The 20,612-nt window shown below is 45.7% G+C and overlaps 1 long non-coding RNA gene across 1 annotated transcript; it reads right to left on the bottom strand.

Moving 5' to 3' along the window:
- Positions 1-1,316: 1,316 nt before the first annotated feature.
- LOC148057069 (uncharacterized) lies at positions 1,317-7,242 on the bottom strand. The gene is made up of 3 exons (XR_015701858.1): positions 7,131-7,242; positions 3,217-3,331; positions 1,317-1,524 (listed from the first exon to the last, which is right to left on the bottom strand). It is a non-coding gene; the product is annotated as an uncharacterized LOC148057069 (long non-coding RNA).
- Between the last annotated feature and the right edge of the window lie 13,370 nt (positions 7,243-20,612).

Genomic DNA, 20,612 nt, shown 5'->3' with positions numbered 1-20,612 from the left:
AACACAGCATTCAAAGAGAGAGTAGCGCTGTGAGTCAGTGTCACCACATCTGATGAAACAGTGCAGCATGGAAAACTGCAGCCCCGGCGCGGTATCATTTCCGCTGAGCCCTGGGTTACAGCGCACTTATTCCAAGACACCACCGAGACTGCTAACGGTGAGGATATCCTCAATGAAATGCCATGCTACGGAGGGCTCTGGTCCGCCCTGAGAGGCCTTCACCATCCTAGTGTCTTACATACAGGCCAGGCTTACCTGCACAGAGGCCAGTGGAAAGCTGTGTCTGCTGTTCTTGACCCCTCAGTAGATGCACTGGAGGACTTAGTCCGCTCGGTTTGGCTCCCAGATTCATGTTTACCTGCTGCAGATGGTGGAACAGTCCTGCAAATCAATAGCACAGTACCGCGCTGTTTTCTCCTAAAACAGGATGGGGTGGTTTTTGTTTTTTTTTTTTGCCCTGTGACCATTTTATGGAGCTGATTTATGAGACTTGCATACTTCTTCACACATTCCCGAACTGTAACAGGCTGGTTTCCAGCAACTCGTATTACTTCTGTTTAACTGTCCTTCATGAACAGTCACAAAAGCAAAGCCTAGATAGATGGGAAAGCAACGGCATGTTAGGATAATATCTGTATCCTGGGGCGGGGGGGCGCTCAACCCCAAAAGAAGCAACTGTTCAGTCACGCAGGCCTTCTGGAACAGGAGCCACACCATCCATTTCAGTACACGTGAACTGAAAATAACTGCTCTGATTTTTATCTTGAAGATGTGAAGCAGTTAAGAAAACAATTTTTGAGCAAACCGGTGCATGGCCAGGCAAGGGGATATCCATAAGGTCTCCTAGCTGCTTCAGGGAGAGAGATAATTATTTGTTCGTAAAGTAAAGGGCACAGAAGAGAGGAATTATAATGTGCCATAACGTTGCCATCTCTAACAGAATGAAAATCTCCTGCAACACTAGCAAGATTTTAGTTCCCGCACTCATCAATTGGGAACTTTCCAGGCCTGCCCGCGCTGTGCTGGTTATTTGATAATTGCGGCGCTCTCCAGTTTGGTGTTTTTACCTCTCCGCGGCACGGCGGGCGCCCGGCCGCCCGCCCGCCCGCCCGGCCCCGGCAGCGCCCGCCGGCAGAGCCGCGGGCAGGGACAACAGCCGGGGCCCTGGGGCCGGCCTCATATTTGGACTCCAGCTGCCATCTGGTGGTGGCTCAGCCCTTCAGCGCCCCAGCTTCCCCAGATTGCAGTAGCGGGGGGTTTTACGCACCCTGTGAACGTGTGCCGCGATGATGAAAAGCACCCTTCAGCTTCGTTCCCCTTCGGCAACTGCAGCAGCCGTTTGCAAGAGAGAAGTACAATGACGTACAAAGGCTGGAAAAATGTTACATGAACCGGGTCTCCTGCTGTATTACAATTACCTCGCTGCTGTCGTCGTAGCACGTTGTTGTTCTTGAATTCATGAGCCAATTCGGTTCTTCTGTTATCTCAGCTCAGTATACCCGATCCCAGAGATGTCCCGTGAGCCTAGGAAAAAGGATTTTACAATACGAGCGTTACCACTGGCCTAGGATAAATTTATGCTCAGAGCCTTGAAGCTAATTCAGGCATATTTTCCAAAAAAACCCCACTGCACCATGGAAGGACAACGTATACAGTCAGATACATCATCAAGCAAGATCCCAGCTGCAGCACAAAGCTCGGGCTGCCGTACAGCTTTCCTAATGGGAGTAAAGCAGGACAAGGAAAAAAAAAACGTGTCAGGAAGGTTACTTGCTTGTAAATAGTGTTTTCCCAGGTGCCTCATGTACGCGCCTCCTTTATCCTTCACCCCCACCGCGTTCTCCCTCGTCCTACTGAACGGTGCTCACCTCACCGACTTGCAGGATAAAAAGCCCCGAGGCTGTGAGAGCGGGGCTGAGAGAAGGATGTGCAATGTCCCAGGCTCACACGTGCTCCCCTTTTGGGAGCAGGACCCAGACTCATCCCTTCAAGTCGCAAATGGGGGTGGCATGGGGGGGAGGGACCAGCCTGTGGTTTGAAACACTTCAGGGCTGCCCGCCCCATACAGACATCATGTCTTGAGGACTCCTGTTACTGCTAATGTGGCCATGAGTTCCAAAATAAAACAGAAAGAGGAAGTTTGTGACACTCCGTGAATTTAGAGACTATCGTGACTTTCATACATTGAGTCTCACTGTGAACTTCAACCACTTGGAAATGCCAGGGAAGTGAAAGTGCAGAAAAGCACCGTTTTATGAACTGGCTTTCTGGGTATGTCAAAAGTACACATCCTTCAAAAAATGGAAAGGCCAGTGGTTGTTTTAACACTTAAGATGAAAAAAGATTTGGAAAAAGGTAGCTGCTTCTCACCTCCAAAAGAAATTAAAATTGGAAGAGTATGATACAAAACAAAAGATAAAAACATCCTGAAAAGCCTTAATGAGGCAGTTTTTAGCACAATCCCAGAAAGATCACCTGGCAAGAGCCCCTCTCCCCCCTTCTTTCTGATATTGTAGCCTAATTGACAGAGGTAATGTAAAAGGATATGAGCAGCTGGTCAGAGGAAAGCCCATGACAGACTGGGCAGAATGTTGATAAAAACCAAAAAAACAAAAAAATCACAAACCCCAGAACAACTGCACATACTGTTCCCCAATGGCCATTACTTTAAATTCCTTAATAAATAAAAGAAGCTCAAAAAACCTAACCCTTTCTGCCTTAGTCAGTGTGCTCATTGCTCACATCACTCTTCTGCCTATCAAAGGAGCTTGCTCTAGAACCAGCTTTATACACTGTTATTAATACCATTGCTAATTAATAGAGCTACTTGCCATGGCTACAGCACACACACGGCTTTTACAGGATCTGGACCTAATAATGCCTTCGTGCAAATGCTCACCTGCCGTTATTCCTGTTGTCACCTGTTTTCTGAGCACACGACAGCGATTTGCTGAGGCCATACAGATTTCACCACGGGGAACCTACCAGGGTGTCTGTGAGGATGTTTGGGCATGATTCGCGCAGGCCTACGTTGGCTGCTCTCCCTCACAGTTGCACAAGGTGCCCATATCCTTTCACCTAACTTGGCCAACAAGTCTAATTTGAACACATTAGAATCTGAGACGGCATTAAAAACTCAAGCATTGACATGAGAGAGTTTCAAAAGCAGCCCGGCATTCCTCGGTGTTGACATTTGTTAGCAGTTTCAATGCCTACCAGAGCATGGGGATTTCTCTTCTACTCCGAAGAGGCTTGTGCAGCTCAGCCCAGACACAGTGTGCAAGTGCTGGGGAAGTGCAGGTCCTCTGGGGCGTTGGTTCCTTGGTGCTGACTAAAAAAGGAAAAAACCACTTAAAAACCTATTTAAGATCAGACTCTGCTTAGACACCTTTAGAAAGTCCCTCTCACGGCATAGCTGGGACCAAAATTTTGCATTTGGAGCAGCCTGAGGTTGTGTTTTCCCACACGTTTCTTTTGCCTGCGATGCATTGGGCTGTTTTGCTCTTTCCAAGCTTGCCCCATTTTGCAGCTGGGCTTTCCCCCCTGCCAGAAAGACTGTCTTGGCCTTGGGCTGCTTTTTCCCAGACAGAAGGTGGGAAACGATGGGAGAGGGGGGTACAGCCTGCTCACACACAGGTCCCCCCCAAAAAGCTGAGTGGTGTGACACTGCTCCCTGTGGGGATGGAGGTGGCTGCTTCTGCGTTTGCTATTTTGCTTTAGCGTGGCCATTGCCTGCCTGTGAGGGCTGCGTGATGCCCAAGGGGGTCGCTGCTGGTCCACGGAGCATCCTGGGGAGAAAGTTGGCCAGAAACAACCATCACCCCAAGCCTGGTCTCGCAGCATAGCCATACGTGGCCCTGCTTGCAAAAGAAACTTGCCTGCCCATGCTCCCGCATGCTCTCTTCACTGTCACCATTACAGATGGCAAGAGCCAAACCCACAACTACTCTCAGCCCTCCTCCGGCCAGCAAATCCTCCCCGCCAGCAGGAGAAAATCCAGAGCATATAGTCCTTGAAATCATACTTCCAAGGGATGGGCAGCCAAGGGCTGGGTGCAAGCATGGGGCGCGGTACGAGAACCAGCTTGGCAGAACAGCTCACCAAAGGCAAAGGCGAAAAGAAAACCACACTGGGTGCCAAAAACCCTCACTGGGCCGGGCCGCTCCCCAGCGTTTCTGCTGTCTCTGCAGAGCGCGAACTGGTCCTGCACAGCTTTGAAGCCTGCTCTGCCTCTGCTTCCCCTCCTCACCCTCCTCTGACCAGTCACTCCTACTGGAGTCCCCGCAACCCAGCTGACAGCATACCAGTTAGCAGGCATTTACCACCCAGCAAATCAGATGTGCTCTGATGCTGCAGACTGGGGCAGCTATTTTAGCAGAAAGCTCCTGGGCAAGTGCTGGGCCCAGGGCAGGGTGCACCGAGCCCGCACCACCGCCAGGCGAGTGGTGCTGCCTGACCACTTGCTGCTCTTCCAGTTTCCTGTTCTTTTCTCATTTTTGTCTCGCCCCTCCTGATCAGCCCCGACTCCCTACATGCCGAAGCAGGGTGAGAAGACTAACACAGTTTTTCCAAAGCCCCCGGCTAGTTCTGGGACCCGCAGCACAGGACTCTGCCAGCTCCTGCCCCGGCAGGCCAGCCAGGCAGCTGCAGCTGCTCCCCCAGAGACGGGGAGAACAATAAGAAATACCAGATCTGCCGCAGGAATGCGGGAGATACCGTGGCAGGGGGCCCTGGTGAGTCTGGGCAGGATTTGCTCACAGCTTGGACGTAGACCAGAGGTTGCCACTTGAGCAGCCCTGTCGTCGGGCCGGGGTGGCTTGGGGGATGCGTCGCGGGCCCTGCCCCGCCATGGCCCCCACCGGGTGCCGGACGGCAGATGGCAGCCGGACACCGCCGCATGGCCCTCCGAAACAGCTCACGGGAGCAAAGCGTCTCCTCGGCAGGCTGGTAATTAATCACATCTGCGGATCCTGTTTTGAAAGGCAGATTCACACAGATGCGGTACTACACGGGTTTTTTACAGCTGAGTTGGTAGCACGCTTGGAGCTGCGTTGCTTGTGTACGTGCAGCAGCGCACTGCTACTGCAGGAGGAAAAACCCACTCTTGCTTTGCAAGGAGAGCACACGTAACAGCAAACCAAAACCTTTTCTTAGGGTTTGGATGACTTATCTCACCAAAGAAAAGTAAAAAGAGTGAGGACCAGATTACGAACGACAAGCCTGTCAGCGTACCCAGTCATCACATACTGGTGGGCTTCCACCTAACTGCAAAGGCTGAGCAGCAGCAATGCATCTCACCCCCTCCTGTGCTCCGTGCACATTGGTTACCCCGATTTATTCAGGTGACTGAAACCAGGGTCTGCACCCACAGCTGCGAAGGCCTGACACTAATTTGAGAGTCATACAGTTACTCTATTGGGTAACATTTTCCCTCAACGACTGATGAACTTTAATCCAATTTTGAAATATAGGGGAGGCTAAATTGCATTTCATTAGCTTAACTGCTCATGTCATAAACTCTTGAGAAGTGGGATTGGAGGTTTTTTCCTCCAGAAACCTTTTGTTGGCCCACAAAATCCTTGGGTTTTTTTCTTAGCTCAGACACAAAAAGGGGGAGCTTTCAGCTTCCAAAAATAAATCAAAGACACCACGATGCCTGCAAGGTATTTGTTTCTCCATAGGAACGTGAACCTGGTGGTTTAGTTTAAGAGAGACTAAGCTAACTCTCACATTTTCTACATTCCTCTTTTTCGTGATATATCAAGATCGACAGGTTTGAACTGTTGTTTTAATGAAAACCTACTACTCCTGAGAGGGTTTCCTGTTTTAGAAAGATGATATTTCAGAGCTACAAAATTCCAAACAATTTGACTTGCTATCACCTTTGTCAGGTCCCTTAACTTCCTTATGCCTCAGTTATTCATTGATGAAACGTGAGTGATATTTACCCATTAAAAAAGCACACAGACATCTGCAAAATACTCAGCTGTCCCTAAAAGAGAGCTCTTCAAGCAATACCACAATAAACTGAAATTCTGTCCACAAGGTGCAAATCAGAGATTGCTGCATGAGGCCTTGGAAAGGGCCACGTGATCCAGGGCAACCCCTGCACGACCAGAGCCCTCTGGCACCATCCCCTGGAGCCCCTCCAGCTCCTCCACCTTTATGCACGATGCCTGGCAGCCTGAAAACTTCCTCTGAGCTCTTGGGTAACAAACTGAAGCAGCCTTTAGCTCTCTAATTAACTGGAGCTAAATCACCACGTAGCTACCCCTAAAGTGTCAGGAAAATTAAGCCAGTAGTCATAAAGTCACACTGCGCTCAGCCAAGCCCTCTTTCGTCATCCCTAATTCAGGCTGCTGAAGCAATCCCAGGTAGGTTTTCCCCTCCCTTGTGCATGTGGAGCCCCAGAAACATCCTGGGGTAAATCTAGACGTGACTGACCTGGACATTGCACCTCTAGACAGTTTTCAGAGCTTAAGCTCTGCAACCCAGAGCAACAAGTTTTGCAGGTACGTGCAAATGACTCGTTGAAGGCTCGAGTATTTGTGTTAAACTTGCAAGTACAACAGGACTCCCTGAATATGTTTTTGGTCTTGGAAACTGATCTTCAGCTCCCAGTTTTGTTAATGCTGCAGTCCAAAATGTTTTCTGTGCTGTTTTTTTCTTGTCTGCTAAAGACAATTAGGATTTTCCAACTGTTCTAACAATTTAGAACCTCTAATATGTAAAAACACTTTCTTGTGTTACAAAAGTTTCTCTGAATTGTAAAATACATTACAAAGGGGAGGGAATCAGTCCCTTGTACACTGCTTGGGCTGCTCTCCTGGCAGAAAATGACAACTGGCAGCTTGCAAGGCATGGAAAAAAGACTTATCGCCCAGATCCTGGAAACACAGTCAAAGCTGCCTTAGCTGGGCAAATCGGCACTGGTTTCTCAGCACTCGTCCCTGGAGGTACAGGTCTGCTGACCTCAAGGCTGTTGTTGTTATTGTAGGGCTCACAGCCCTTGAAACATTTTATCTGCAAGCCCTAGTCCAGCCCACTACACAGAAAAGCTCTTCAAACGCTTCTGATAGGGACGGCTGGGACATGAGAATGTCGAGTGCTCTCAACGGCTACCCACTCACCTGCTCCAACTGTGCAGCAGCATGTTTTAGGGATCTATGAAATATGCACTTTGAGGAGCCAGTTGCTCTTCTGTTTGACTCAGAAATCCTCCTGGAACATCGCTGCTTTCTGTCTGAACACCTCTTTTAAAGCCAGGTTTTCTTCTGCTATGCCAAAGAAGCCTGTGAAAAAGGAAAGGATAGCAAAGTTCAGGAAAGCACTTATCTGATATGCAATATCTTACAGGTGCAACATGAAGGAATGCACAATACTCAGGATTACATGCCCATTAGGAAAATGGGAAAGCCACTAATCATTTTCAAAGTTAGACTCTCCCTTGTTATTTCTATCTGGCTGTTATTTTGGGGAGACTTGAAGATTCCTTTTATCAGAAAATGTTTCCTGATAATTTCTTACAGAAAGAGCATTGCTCTTATCCCTTTGCATTTCAGGCAGATGAAGCACTTCATAAGCTGCTCACTGAGCACTGCTCAAGGGCAGGAGTAATTGGTTTTTTTGGGGGTGGGGGGAGGCTGAGACATGCCAGCTTTCTGGAAGAGCTGGAGCAGAGCCAGTAGTCACGCTGACCAGCCCTGCAGTGGTGCATGCTGGTGGCAGGATGGCATATCACTGTCCCAGAGAGCTGCCGATAAGCTGCTTTGCCTTCTGGTGCAGCAGCGCAGAGCTGCATGTGGGCTCATTTTCTGTTTCCCCGTGTTCTGCAATGCAGACATCCCCCGAGGTCCCAAAGTCGCAGGATGAAAAACTCATCCTTCCTTTTGGCCCGGATCCTGAACATATGCACACGCTTAGCGCTGAGCACGTGAGTAGCAGCACTGATCTCCATGGAGCAATCCACATGCTCAAGCCTCTGCACATTTGGGAGCGGGGGAGAGAAGGACACTTGGTTCTTTGGTCGCCTGTTTTACATACCGCTGGTGGAGATCCCACCCAAGAGAGAGCCGTGCAGCAGCATGGCGCTGAACTATACAGCTATTTTTATTTCCATCGCTTGTGGCCTTGCTGAGACCTGCTACGAATTATCTGGGATATTATACCCCAGACGAGTTGAAACAACAGGTCTTGCTGCAGACTGTCTATGTTTAGTGGGATGATTTAGTTACTGCTTTCCCCCCACCCCGTCTTCTTCCTTATTCCCATTAGTGACACGTTGGCTGCAGAGAAAAGTTATTCATGCTCTAGAAATGTAATATTTACTCAAAACAATTTTTATTTGGCTTGGCTTCTTCCCAGTGCCATAAAGTGATAGCCAGCCTCAAGTGCTTACATAGACAACATGTGCATCTGAGTCATATTTATGATCCCAGTTATAAAAAGCACACAATCTTGTTGTTTGGTGCAATAGGATGGGACTGAAGGCATCAGCACGTCTTGAGCATAGCCTGTCTCTGGAATCTGCAGAAATTTGCCATGCTCCAAATTTAGAACTTGTGGGTGGAAGCTCAGGCAGGAGCCAACTTTTTATACCATTACATCACAGGAATTGAGGGCTTTGTGCCAAAGGATCCAAGGAAATTAATAAAGAGCAGAGACTGTCCAGCTGTTTGAATTTAAAGTCACGGCAGAGAGGTAATTATTAATAAAAGTGACCTTATTCAGAGCATAGTCATCTCATTGCTTAAATTGAACATATCCCTTCTTTACTGCAGCTTACTATTCTGTTGGAACTTGCAAAGATAACAGTAAGGAATTAACATCTGTAAGAGATAGGCCCAGTGAAGCCGAGATCGTTCTCGACAGAGGACATGCTTCAGCAATAACTTTCCAGCTAAGTAACGCTCGGTGAGAGCACGTGTTTGCCAGTGGCATCACTGCTCCCCTGGCTGGAGGAGGTGGCTGGAACATGGCGCGCATTTTTCTAGCTAAAACACACAAGGTCTCAGATGGACAGTGATCAAAGCCATATCCAGCTAATTTGAAGAGTAATTCAATTTGTTTGACCTCCCTGTGCTGGGGCAGCCAGCGTAAGCTCAAATGTCACAGCCTCCCAGGAGCCGATGGTAAAGCATTGGGGCCTGTTACCAAGAGGAACAGGGTGACCCGAACGACCTTCCAGCCGGTTTGGGAGGCACTGTGCGTGCCTACAGCCCCGGCGGTGAATGGCCCTGTGTGCTGATGCTGGGAGGGGACCATTGCCTGTGCACGTTAGGGCTGTGCCCCGACAGACCACGGAGTCCAGGTCTGCTAAATGCTGGTGTCTGCACCTCAAAAGCACCGTGCACATGATAGGCACCTTCCTAGCTCCAACAGCGAACCCACAGCCCCCAGCAGGACAGGCTCCTCAGAGAAAAAATACTGGGTCTGCACACAGAAAGGGGTCGTGCGGTCTAGGTGCTGAGACTCTGCATACCAAGGGCTGAACACACACTTGCCACAAAACATGTAGCCAGGAGAATACAGCAGTGTCTTTGGAAAAGGGGGTCCCCTGATGCTTAACCCACTGAAATGTTGGTATGCAGCTTCAGAGATTTACAGCTCATACTCTCCTCAAGGGTATCCAAAAGCTATAAGTAATTAAAAATTTAGCTCTGGGTTCTCTAGAAAGTTCTCTATTGCCATTTTACAGATAAACAAACTGAGGTGGGAAGCAACTAAAAGCTTCTTCACTGGAGCAGTATTGTCAGCAACCAAACGCTAGAGTTCCCAAATAGGTGCTCCTGCACCCACAGATATCACATCATGCTTGCACATTTATTTCTTCCAGCAGCACATACCAAACAGCTTTAAGCATCCATGCCTCACTGGGAGCCAGCACAGCGAAGACCGGGAACTGCAGGTCTCAACATCCCCTGCTTTGGTCTAAGCACCCACGCACATACAGCATCCCTTTCTCCAGGGAGAGCAGATTAAAAAAACAAAAAACAACAACAAAAAAATCACTTCAACCATGTGTCTGCAGGGTGACAATTTCCACGATAGGAAGACGACAGTTTCTGGTAGGGAAAAGTAAGGGATAAACAGCAAATATTAAGTCACTGTCCATTTCTTAAACGTGGTGTTTCTACCTGCAACACAGGCATGTGTGTGCAGGGGGTGTTACAAGATTTCAGGCTCCTCTGAATTCAACAGGCTCTATTACTAGATAAACTTCTTATATTTTACCTAGAAAAATACAATGCCAACCATTCAATTCCTGCCAGAGAACCCACTGAGAGATCCTGGCCCTGCTCAAGTACAACACTTCAGTGCTATGTATTTTTTTCCCAGCATGTAGCTGATCATGCTGGACTGTGTATTTTATTTTTTGTGAATAGCTGTGAACATCTAAAGATTAAAAAACCTCAGGTTTATTAAACATCCCACTTATAGTTAAGAGACGCCTTCCTGCAACATATGACTCACAGAGGTAAGCTGAGGCGCTGCAGTGGGTGAGGAGAGCCATTGGCTGCTGCTTCGCTGTGTGACGGGAGACATCTTGCTGGGTGGGAACCTGGAGCTGGACTGGCTCCTGGGGCCGGCTTGTCCACATGGCTGCATGCCAAAAGCATCTGACATGGCTCTGAAGCATTTCTCTGCTTCAACAAAGAATGGCATGAGGAGACTTTGAGGAGGGACAATACAGGGTTTTCCTTGACTGCTAAAAATACCTGCAATATCAGACCTAAAAGGAGGAACAGACTTTAGTAATTGGATACCTTGAAGAGGAATTTCTTTACAAAAAATTATTATCGAGTACAGAAAGCACCCCAAAACCTATCACCAGATACCTGCCATAGTAAAAAGACAAAAGACTCCTATTTCCTACTTGAGTGCCCCATGGTAGGTTCAGTTTGAGGAGTGAAGTAGCCATTTTACCTGCAGTCTCATGCTGTTACTCCACAGCTTTTCAGTGCGTGCTCCATCTTGCGCTAGAGAGAGTCTGCAACTGCATGCCACTGCCCCTCTGACACGTGGAGAGAAGGTGGAAGAAAAAAGTCAGCAAAATAAGCAGTCTTAAGGATACCGTCATGCACCCCAGAAGCTGGGAATGCCTATCTGACAGAGCCAGACAGTGGGTACTCATCGTCCTCAGCCCTTCCTTTCAGATATTGCAGGATAGGAACCTCACTTCCTGGAGCACTGTGCTAGACAAATAATTGCAATAAGCAAGTGATTCTATGGAAATAGATTAAACACTTCAAGCTATAACCCAACGAGTTTCTAACCCATGGCTAATCTCCAACTCTCTTCCCACTGAAGTCAGCAGTAATCCCTCCCACCCCATCTACAGTCATTAGAAATGCAGCAAGCATTTAAAAATTTGGAGACCTTGCCCATTCTTACAACTGGGCAAGAGTCAGATTTCTAAAATGCTATTTATGCTGTGTAGAAAATTCTTTCCCAGAAGTCCCTTTGTCTCCAGCAGACAACCCCTTATTTCACTATTAGTTCTAGATGCAGCCAGCCATCATCCTATTTAAAAGTCATTCCCTTGGCCATCATCTTCCAACAATGGTAGCAATAAATACATTTGATCAGCTAATTTACCTTCTGCAATCACGAAGCTAGACTAACGACCTGTTTTATCTTCTGGCATGTAGCCTGTAAAAACAACTCAAACTGGTAGCACAGAAATTAATACTAATATATAAAATATGGAAAAGGGTTTAATGAGAAGGTGGGTTTGTGGCTTCTTGTTTTGACTTTTTTCTATGAGATTCTTAAAAGTCTCAAACCCTGAAATTAAGGAACCATGGTGGTGCCTTATTTCCCAGCAGTTTCTTTAGAAGATGTGTCATTCGGAAAGCATGGAGAGTATGAGAGTCATTGCTTTGATGTCTTTAATAGAAATTTGGGATGGATTTGAAAGAAATGAGGAAAGCGCTGTTATTTCCTTTTGGAATGGCAGCCTGACATGACTGGTGCTGTTATACAACGGCGCGACCAAATGGCAGTGCACACGCTAACCCAGCAGCGGGCTGAGGAACTCGTCCTCTTAATCAAGTTTATAGCTGGATGCTAATGGGCTCAGCAAACAAACACTCGTGTTTATTATAACAGAATGAACAGAATGTACCACAGAGAATATGACTCACTTTTCCATAGGACGCCTGTCTATTCTCTGGGTTTGAATAATGAAATATTGCACCTCTCACTTGCAGTTTGTTTTACAAAGTTTTAATGAGTTCATCCCAACGAGCTGTAGTCCTGCCACATAAAACTGATTCATTTGCCTTGTGAAAATAAGCGTGCCTTTTGACAGGACACTCTGCACTAGGCCCTACTAAATCAGCCAGAGAGGCTAGACTCCCTCACAGGTGGTTTTAGTCTTGAGCGCTTTTTGAAAATGAAAATATGCGGTCAGCTTCAGCAGCATGTTGGCTGTTTTCCCTTGGGTGACAGGCTGTCCTGCTGCATCAAAGTACCCCTCCTCCTCTGTACAGAGTTTGTCTTTTAAACTGTGGCTTTAAAACCATTACTTTCTGTAAGAAAAGGGTTTGTTTTAAAGCAGAGTTTGGGAAAGGGGCTTTTAAGAAATTATTACACTTTTATTTCAAAACATGCAAAACCAAAAAAAAGCTGCCTATTAACTCACAGGAAATTCTGATTAAAGTAGGTGTCCTTATAAGACCCTCCTGCAAGAAATTCAAATGAAGGGCAGGGTAGGGAAAGAGATTTTTAAGTAAACAAGTGAGAAGAGCCAGGGAAAACAAGAGCAATGAGCAGAGTCTCAGGTGGCCGACTTGGCGGAGTGGGGCATGAAGGAAGGAAGAGGCTGTGGGACAACAAACGGTTGGCGTTTACAGTAGTCAAGGAGTCTCCAGAGTTTGTGACTTTAACCACAAGTTGTTTAACAATACTGTACGCTCCTTTTCTTTCACATCCAGCCCTGGTCATGTGGGTAAATCCCTCTTCGAGTCAAGAGGGCGGACGCAGGTGCATCCGTGGTGTTGTGGCTGGTGCTGTTTGAGAGAAGAGGACCGGCAGAGGGGGTGTTTCACTGCCCCTTGAAACTGCAGGAGTCATGACGAGAAAAGACAGCTCCTGACTCAGGTCTGGGTCCCTGGACGGGGAGAGAGCTGGTGAGTAACAAGTTAGGGACTGAGGGACTGCCTTGTGGTGTAGACAGGGCCAGTTGCAGCTAGAAAGATTTTTTTTTCTTCCCCCTGAAGTCAGTGGAGGCCTTCAAGTGCTAGAAGAGAATGATGAGATGGGAGAAATGGTGTGTTTGTCACTTCCCAGGGACAGATGCAGGAGAGCAGAGGATGCACTAGCAGAGAGGCAGATGTAAGCTGGCACTTCAGAGATCGACTTGTTGCTGTGGCTTTCTACCAAACATCGACAGTTACCGCGAAAGACAAGCTTGATTCATGTTTGTGGTGGAGATTAACCTTGGCTAAGACTCTGCAAGTTAGAAAACCATTTCAAGTTAAGAAATGAAATATTCCCCAGGTTAAAGATTGCTCAGGTTATATCTCATCCCTGGGGGAATTTTTAGCATGGCTCTGCAAATGCATTGTTTGAAAGTTATTTAAGTACCCTTTTGCAGCCTGAAACACTAGCTGCAATAAAGGAGAAACTAACTGAATGACAGAAAAGCAAACCCTAATATAGTGACCATTAACACCAGGAAGGCTGAGAGTGTGTTACCCTGTGGTTTTCTGTGCTCGGTAGCAATGTATCATCATAAAGAGCGTACATTTAACAGCTGAACAATGCCCTGCATGGTGTTACCTTCCCAAGGGCTAACTGTGCAACAGCTTCTCCAAACTGCTGAATTTCCACTGCTGAAGCAGTTCATTAAAAAAAATCCTTATACAGCTGGGAATTATAAAACTCTGCAAGAGCCTGTGATGCCAAGGACCTTCATTTGGAGGCACACCTATGTTTCTAGTGCTTTGGAAGCTGGTCTTTTCCAAAAATCTTTCTATAGACGCTAAAGCAAGGATGAATCTGGCCACAGTCCATTCACCATGAGTGATTATATCTTAAAGGGACATTCCCTCTCTTTAAAAATCCTAATTCTTCACATGTTTCTGGTTAAAAAAAAAACCACAAAAGAACCAACCCTTGTGCCTATGTCAGTGTCTTAGCTGTATAAATTTAAACATTCCATTGTAAGCTAAGATTATCTTGCCTCTTGCCCACTGAGACATGTGGGTTTGGCTTTATAAGACTCCATAACTGGTCTGCTTGAACCTTGTCCAGCAACTTTTCATCTAAATTGATTAGGACTTGGAACGTATTTTCTTGGACAAATTGTGTTCTAATGAATAGAACACTCCCTCACAGCTGTCCTGCCAGAAAGCCAAGATTTTTTCTGTCTAGAAATCATCCCAAAGTGACCCTTAGATAAAGTTCAGAATCCATTTTCATTTTTTAATTAAGAAAAGGTTTACTTAATTCCATTCCATACATTTCAGTGCTAGGCAGCTGACACATGATTCCCTCTAAACATTTTATTTTAAAGAATTTGGTTGTGATGTCAGATCTGCCACAGACAATACATTTCTAAACACACTGTTTACAATAAATGCAAAGCATAAAGATGGCTTCAGCAGGAGGAGAAGTCTCTCTCATCCCAATACTGTAGATGGCATATAGAGCAAACTCAAGGTCAGCTCTATTCTCCACACAATAAATTAAACCATTAATGAAGACAAACAGAGAACATGCTCAAAGCCTCACCCAGGCACCAGGGATTTCCATGATGCCCTTCCCCAGGGACATGGCTCCCCAACAGACCTCTCCTCCCACCCAGTAGGTAGCTTCAAGAGCTCACCTTCAAGTACAAGAGTGGACTGGCTGGGGAATCCTGTCATTAATTAATGCTGGCCAAATGAAGAGGGCACTTCCCCTCAATGAGGGGCCCTGGCCACTCTGAGGTAAGAGCTTTCCCCAGTCAGGATGAACACAGCTTTTCTTTTTAGCATTTTGCTCCATAGTTGTTCTCCCAGATGTCCCAGCCTGAAACCTCGGTAAATGTTTGTGTTATGATTAGCCCATCTGGAATTTTTATTCTATGACCATTCTCATGGTACACAAGGAGGATTTCATTCAATCCAGAATACCCAGTGGACATCCATGATTACATCATTTTGCTTATCTTTTAGCAAGAGTATTTCTAGGAACCAGGAGAACAATTTGCGACAAGATCAGATCCTTTCTCATCTTGCAAATGATGGTTCTGACCCATGCACCTATGTGGCAATAACACGCCTTCAGCATGGTTTCAGGATTTTGCTGACACATGGCACTTGGAAATTAAAGATGTTTGTTTACAGGAGTTCAAAGGAACAGGTCTTTCAAGGAACATGACTTCCCAACTCTTTAAACATCAGCTATATCTTTAACAAGGCAGAAAACTGAGGCAAAGTCACTTACACTCAATCTGGAATAGAATTTGACTCCTTCAACTACTAGCTATGCTTAGAGAAGAAATAAGTAAATCACGACAAATTGCTCTGCTACAAAAGCAATTAGCATTGTGGTATTGCTTGTGGAAAACAGGTCATAAGAAGACAATAAGAATGAGAAACTTCCTCTGCTCTCAACAGACTCTGCTTGCTCATACTTGCAAGACACACTGAGCTGCAGTAATTTACCTGAAATCCTACAGAGAAAGATGATAGCTGCTGCAGTTATTCTCCAGTGTCTTTACTGAAAGCTGGTCCAGTCAAATCAACACGATTAGTCAATCTGCATGACTAGATAAAAAAGGTCTTAAGCTTATGTTGCTTTGACAGACAGATTCAGTGGAAAAATATCACATACCTCGGCTAGAGGCCGAGTCATCTTTGCCTGTGGACTAAGAAAACTGGTTACATTTGCAGCCATTGCTTTGAGCTCATAGTTTTTTTTTCCTGTGTGCTCTTAAACCAGCTCATCGGAACCTAAATATAATGACAAGGAATGAATAGGAACAAGATTTGCTAACACTTTATTGCACTGTATTCTGCAGCCTGCTATTGCCTGGAAATGTGGTTATAACGGGCAGATTATACAACATTAAACCCTCCTGAAAGCATACACAGAAACTGTGATATAGTCATGCGTGGAGCAGTTATCTTTAAACACAAGCATGTGTTCAGTGCCCAGTGGAGAGCGGCAAGCGAGGCTGTGGGCCCAAGGCAAAACAATGACCAACTGCCAAGAAACATCCTCGTTAATCTTTGTTCGAGTTTGTATTTTTAAAGTCATTGTGCAGTTTAATTAAGTTGGTAACATGCAGATGAGAAAGTGGAAAAAAATGTGAAGACATAGGGAGATGAAATGCTAAAGCACTGAAAGATGTCACCTCCTCTGTGAAATGCTTACATTGTGAAATAAAAAGAGAAGAAAGAACGAGTCATTTCAGGATACATCTGGAATGAGAGATAAGACCAGAAGATTACAATCTTCTAGTAGTCTTCCACAAAACCTCTTTATTTGCATTCTACATCATGCGGTCTGATTCTGAACACAAATCAAATGGAGAACAGACAAGAAGATGAACTGCAGTCTAAGAAATGGGATTTCAGGACATGGTGGCACTTTCAAGACCCTGAGAACTTGATCCACATGTTCCCTGAAGACGCTAACAACATTTACTCACAAGATCTGAAGGTTTGATCAAGCCTAAGTCATCACAGAATCATTAACTCAGAGATCAAGGATGTAAATGGGATAAGAAAGCAGAAGAGAGAGCGAACAGAACTCAAGTCAACCCTTGTGACCACCCCTGGTGGTCCCTGTGTGCTACCAAGTTGATCACAGGCTCTAAGTATTTTTTGGTTGTATTCCAGCTTGCTATACACACTCAGCTCCTCTCCCTGTTTATCTGTTCTGCAGTGCTAGACGTGTGAGTAGTTTTGTGAAATTATATAAAGCTTTTAAGCAGAGACAGCCAAAAATGTTTAGAGAGAGAGAGACAAACTATTTCTTGAGTTGAAGAGGAGACTTCAGGCCAGATCCCAGTTATCACGTCCAGGTTAAGTTCCCCTTGCACCATTTCCAGAAAAAGAGAGAACTTCAAGCTGTCCTTGGGAGCAGCTGGGAATTTCCTTCTCCTGGGGGGACGCACGGGTGGCATCAGGCCAGATGAAGCCAGATTGCTGCTGTCCACTCCCCACTGACAAAGTGGGTGCTCCCCAGTCATCTGGTAACAGGAGGGGACAACCAACATTCAGTGTTGTGGTCCCCTGGGAGGAGCCCAGCAGGGTGAAGTTGCAAAAATCACATGAGCATTCTGTGCCCTCACCTCAGGTAACAGCTGCTTTGGTGGGTATTGAATTGCAGGTATCAAAACCAGAGAAAGAAGAGAGCTCCTACCAGGGGGCCTGCCAGGATTTTTGCCCCTCATCTGTGCAGAAACCAGAGGACTTTGCCCTAGCTTGTGCTCTTTTGCACGTGTGGCTGCCCTTGTCTTGCTGCATGACTCAAAGGCTGGCATGCAAGTGGTCCCCCTTGTGCATAGGCAGACAGGTAGGAGACTCTGACAGCAAGACCAGACATTACATTACCTTTGACTCTTACCTACTCAGTAATTAATCAGCACCCGTTTCACAGAAGTCACGTGGATTGCCCACATCCCGGAGTGGCCCTGGCTCAGCAGTCTACTTGCATGCTGAATTTCCACTGTGCTTAAATGATAGTTTTGCCTAGGGACTCGGTCACCAAAAAAAAAAAAAAAAAAAAAAAAAAAAAAAGTGCCTAACACCAAATACAAGCTCTTGAAGTTGAAGGACTGCAGGTATGTACCCTCTGCCATTAAATGGAGGGACAGAAGGGTTACAGGAAAGGCACAGTTGAACTCTCTGTAGCCAGTATATAGCATTGTAGGGAATGAGCCAAAATGTCAACACTAAGGAAGCAAAACAGAGAACTAAAGAGAGATGGGAGTGGAGTAGAAAGCTCAGAGTTATGGACACAAATTAATAAACCAGCAGTACTGGAAACGGGAACAAGCTGTCACAACTTCATCTCTTACAAGGGACAAATACAAAAAAATAATCATAATTTCTGATGCTTTTGATGGAAACAGTTATGCAAGACTGATATTGTTCACACTGATTTAATTAAGACGCTGTCAGCACTGTTAAGCTTAATTGGCCTGGTATTTAACATTTATAGAAGTCAGTTATAAAAACGTGCTCTACACTAAAAATCAGCATTCTATAAATGGTCCCAGTCCTAGAAGGGTCGCCTTTTTGGCACAGCAGGCTCTTAAGAGCATCCCACTTATGTGCTAACATATCTCTATCTAGCTGAAAAGATTACAAGCTTGTGCCACATTCCTTGCCCACACAGTCCTCTCCTCACAGTTTGTGGGAATCTGGGGTGTCCAAGGAATGCAGAGTCAAGCTTCCTGGCAGGATCCCATCACGGAAATTATTTCACAGAGAGTTAATCCCCGATTCTGACACTTCTTGTCATGTTAGATTCAAATCTCTGCATTTGCTGAGCTGTAATGAGCACGGAAAGGCAAGGACTAGACAATGGACTTGCACCACTTGTGAACATTTTGGTGTCTGGGCAGGTTAGTGACAGAAGCAGTTCTCTCTGTAGAGAAATGAGCTCGTCTGGATGTCAGCAACAGCCCACGGGTATGGTACGCCACAAACCTTGGCTACTGTCATGTACAGCCCTATTCATCGGGGCCATAGCACCTCTAGCACTAACTCCTGCAGCTGTGGCACATACCTTTCTTCTTGCCTTAGTGGGCAGCAAGTACATACCAGCCTGGAGTCACCAGTGAAATCAGTTAGGTCTCTAGTGGGCTGCCTCAGGGAGTATTATAGATAAGATTCAAACAGAGGCAGCAAAATGAGTATCAATGAGAACAAACAACCAACACTCCCAGAAAATCCCATGTTCTGTAATTGTTATTGCTTCATCGGTGACAGGAAAGAACAGTGTTTTAAAATAGAAGTTCACTTAATTGAATTTTCCTTAAGGCACAGAAAATAAGCTTCCATGAAGTGGTATCAATTGTTCAACAATAACATGCTTTCCTGACTGAAAACTGGGTTAGGAATTTGTATTGTATTTTCACAAAACATAATTCCTAGCCCAGTTTCCTCCTCCTCCTTGAGATAACCAGGCAGATTCCACCTCAGTGATTACTGAGTTAGACTACAGGGGTCGGTCAACGTGTAACCAACATCCAGCTTCTCCACGTACCTACTTAATGGAGGCTAGTGGATCCACTACAGGGCTTCAGATGCACAAAGGCATTAAAGGAGTTGGTTGCTTAAATACCTTTGTAGATATGCATCCTTATCCTCTGTGCCGGAGCCCAAGGTTCCAAGCTCTATGTCAGCCCAGGCGAGGTCAGCTGCGCACAGGATCCACATTCTTGTTCCCCCTGGGTTACAGGGCACACAGAAATATAAATCTCAGGGTACTAAAAAAAGGGAAAGAAAGGAATACTCAAAAACTGCAGGACAATTTGGACCTATACCTCTTTCTGATAATACGGAAAGCGTTAAGAACCAACAGTCATGTATTTACATGTGAAATATTATCTTCCCGAAAGCTTGTCATAAATGTGGCTCACACTGCAGGGATGGCCATGCTTTCCAAGTTTGTGCAGCAGGAAGAATATTTCCTAGGGAATAAGGTCAAAATATTAGTATTCAACTGAATGAGTATGGGCCAAATTAATGAAGTTACTACTCCATCATAGACTTCCATACGTGAAATCTGAGAAAGCGGTTGTATCAACAGCACATCAATCCATGGCACTGGTCAGAGGAACAAAAAAAACCTAACTTTCAGTCTCAAAGTTTCATTCAGCTTTGGCATAGAAAGGTTAACTTTTGTTTAAACAATGCTTCTGAACAGATAACGTTAATTAAATGTTTGCATTCAAATCTTATTACGCAGTGCAATAAGTTTGCTTTCTATGCAAACACTGTGTGTCCGGTACGGAACAGAAAGCTGGGGGGGCAGACACTAATGAGTAATAGTTCAATCCCATGGACCTTTTTAAAACTAAAAGCAAGGAGGGGGGAATGTTTGCCATCTCCAGACTCTGTGCATCTGCCTGTAAGTTTCTTCTCATTCTCCAGGGATTTGCAAAATTATGTGTTTAAACATTAATTTTCCTTCTACTCTAATGCTGCTTAAAACTCCTTTTTCAAGCCCAAGAATGACATAGCCAGTGGATGCAAATTATACTCAGTAAAAACAGAAATCTTGTAGCAGCACTGGGTAAGTCAAATGCCAAGTTAGCCCTGATGTGAAGCAAAGCAGCTAAATCATCTATCCAGATGGGAAATGTTGACAGTCCCTTAACTGTAGCAGTTCTAGTTGCAATGTACAGAGGTGCGCGATTTGGCTTTGTTAAGCAGACATCATGGAACTATTTATTCTGTCCGCAAGTTGAACAGGAAGTTTATTAAACTTGCATATTGCTGGACATATCACCTGGCTGCTGTGTTTCATATTGGAATGCAAAGTTGGATGGTCCATTTCTGTACTGACGTAATGTACTGCCATGCAGAGGATTTCTCTTCGAGCCTAAGACCTATTTCTCTGACCCCAGGAGCACGTTGGATGTTGTGCATCCAATTTCTGAC

The sequence above is a fragment of the Nipponia nippon genome, unplaced genomic scaffold (assembly GCF_047370975.1).
Source record: "Nipponia nippon isolate SJK-2023a ecotype South Korea unplaced genomic scaffold, ASM4737097v1 scaffold_10, whole genome shotgun sequence".
NCBI classification, from domain to species: domain Eukaryota; kingdom Metazoa; phylum Chordata; class Aves; order Pelecaniformes; family Threskiornithidae; genus Nipponia; species Nipponia nippon.
This window is presented reverse-complemented; position numbering and strand designations above follow the sequence as displayed.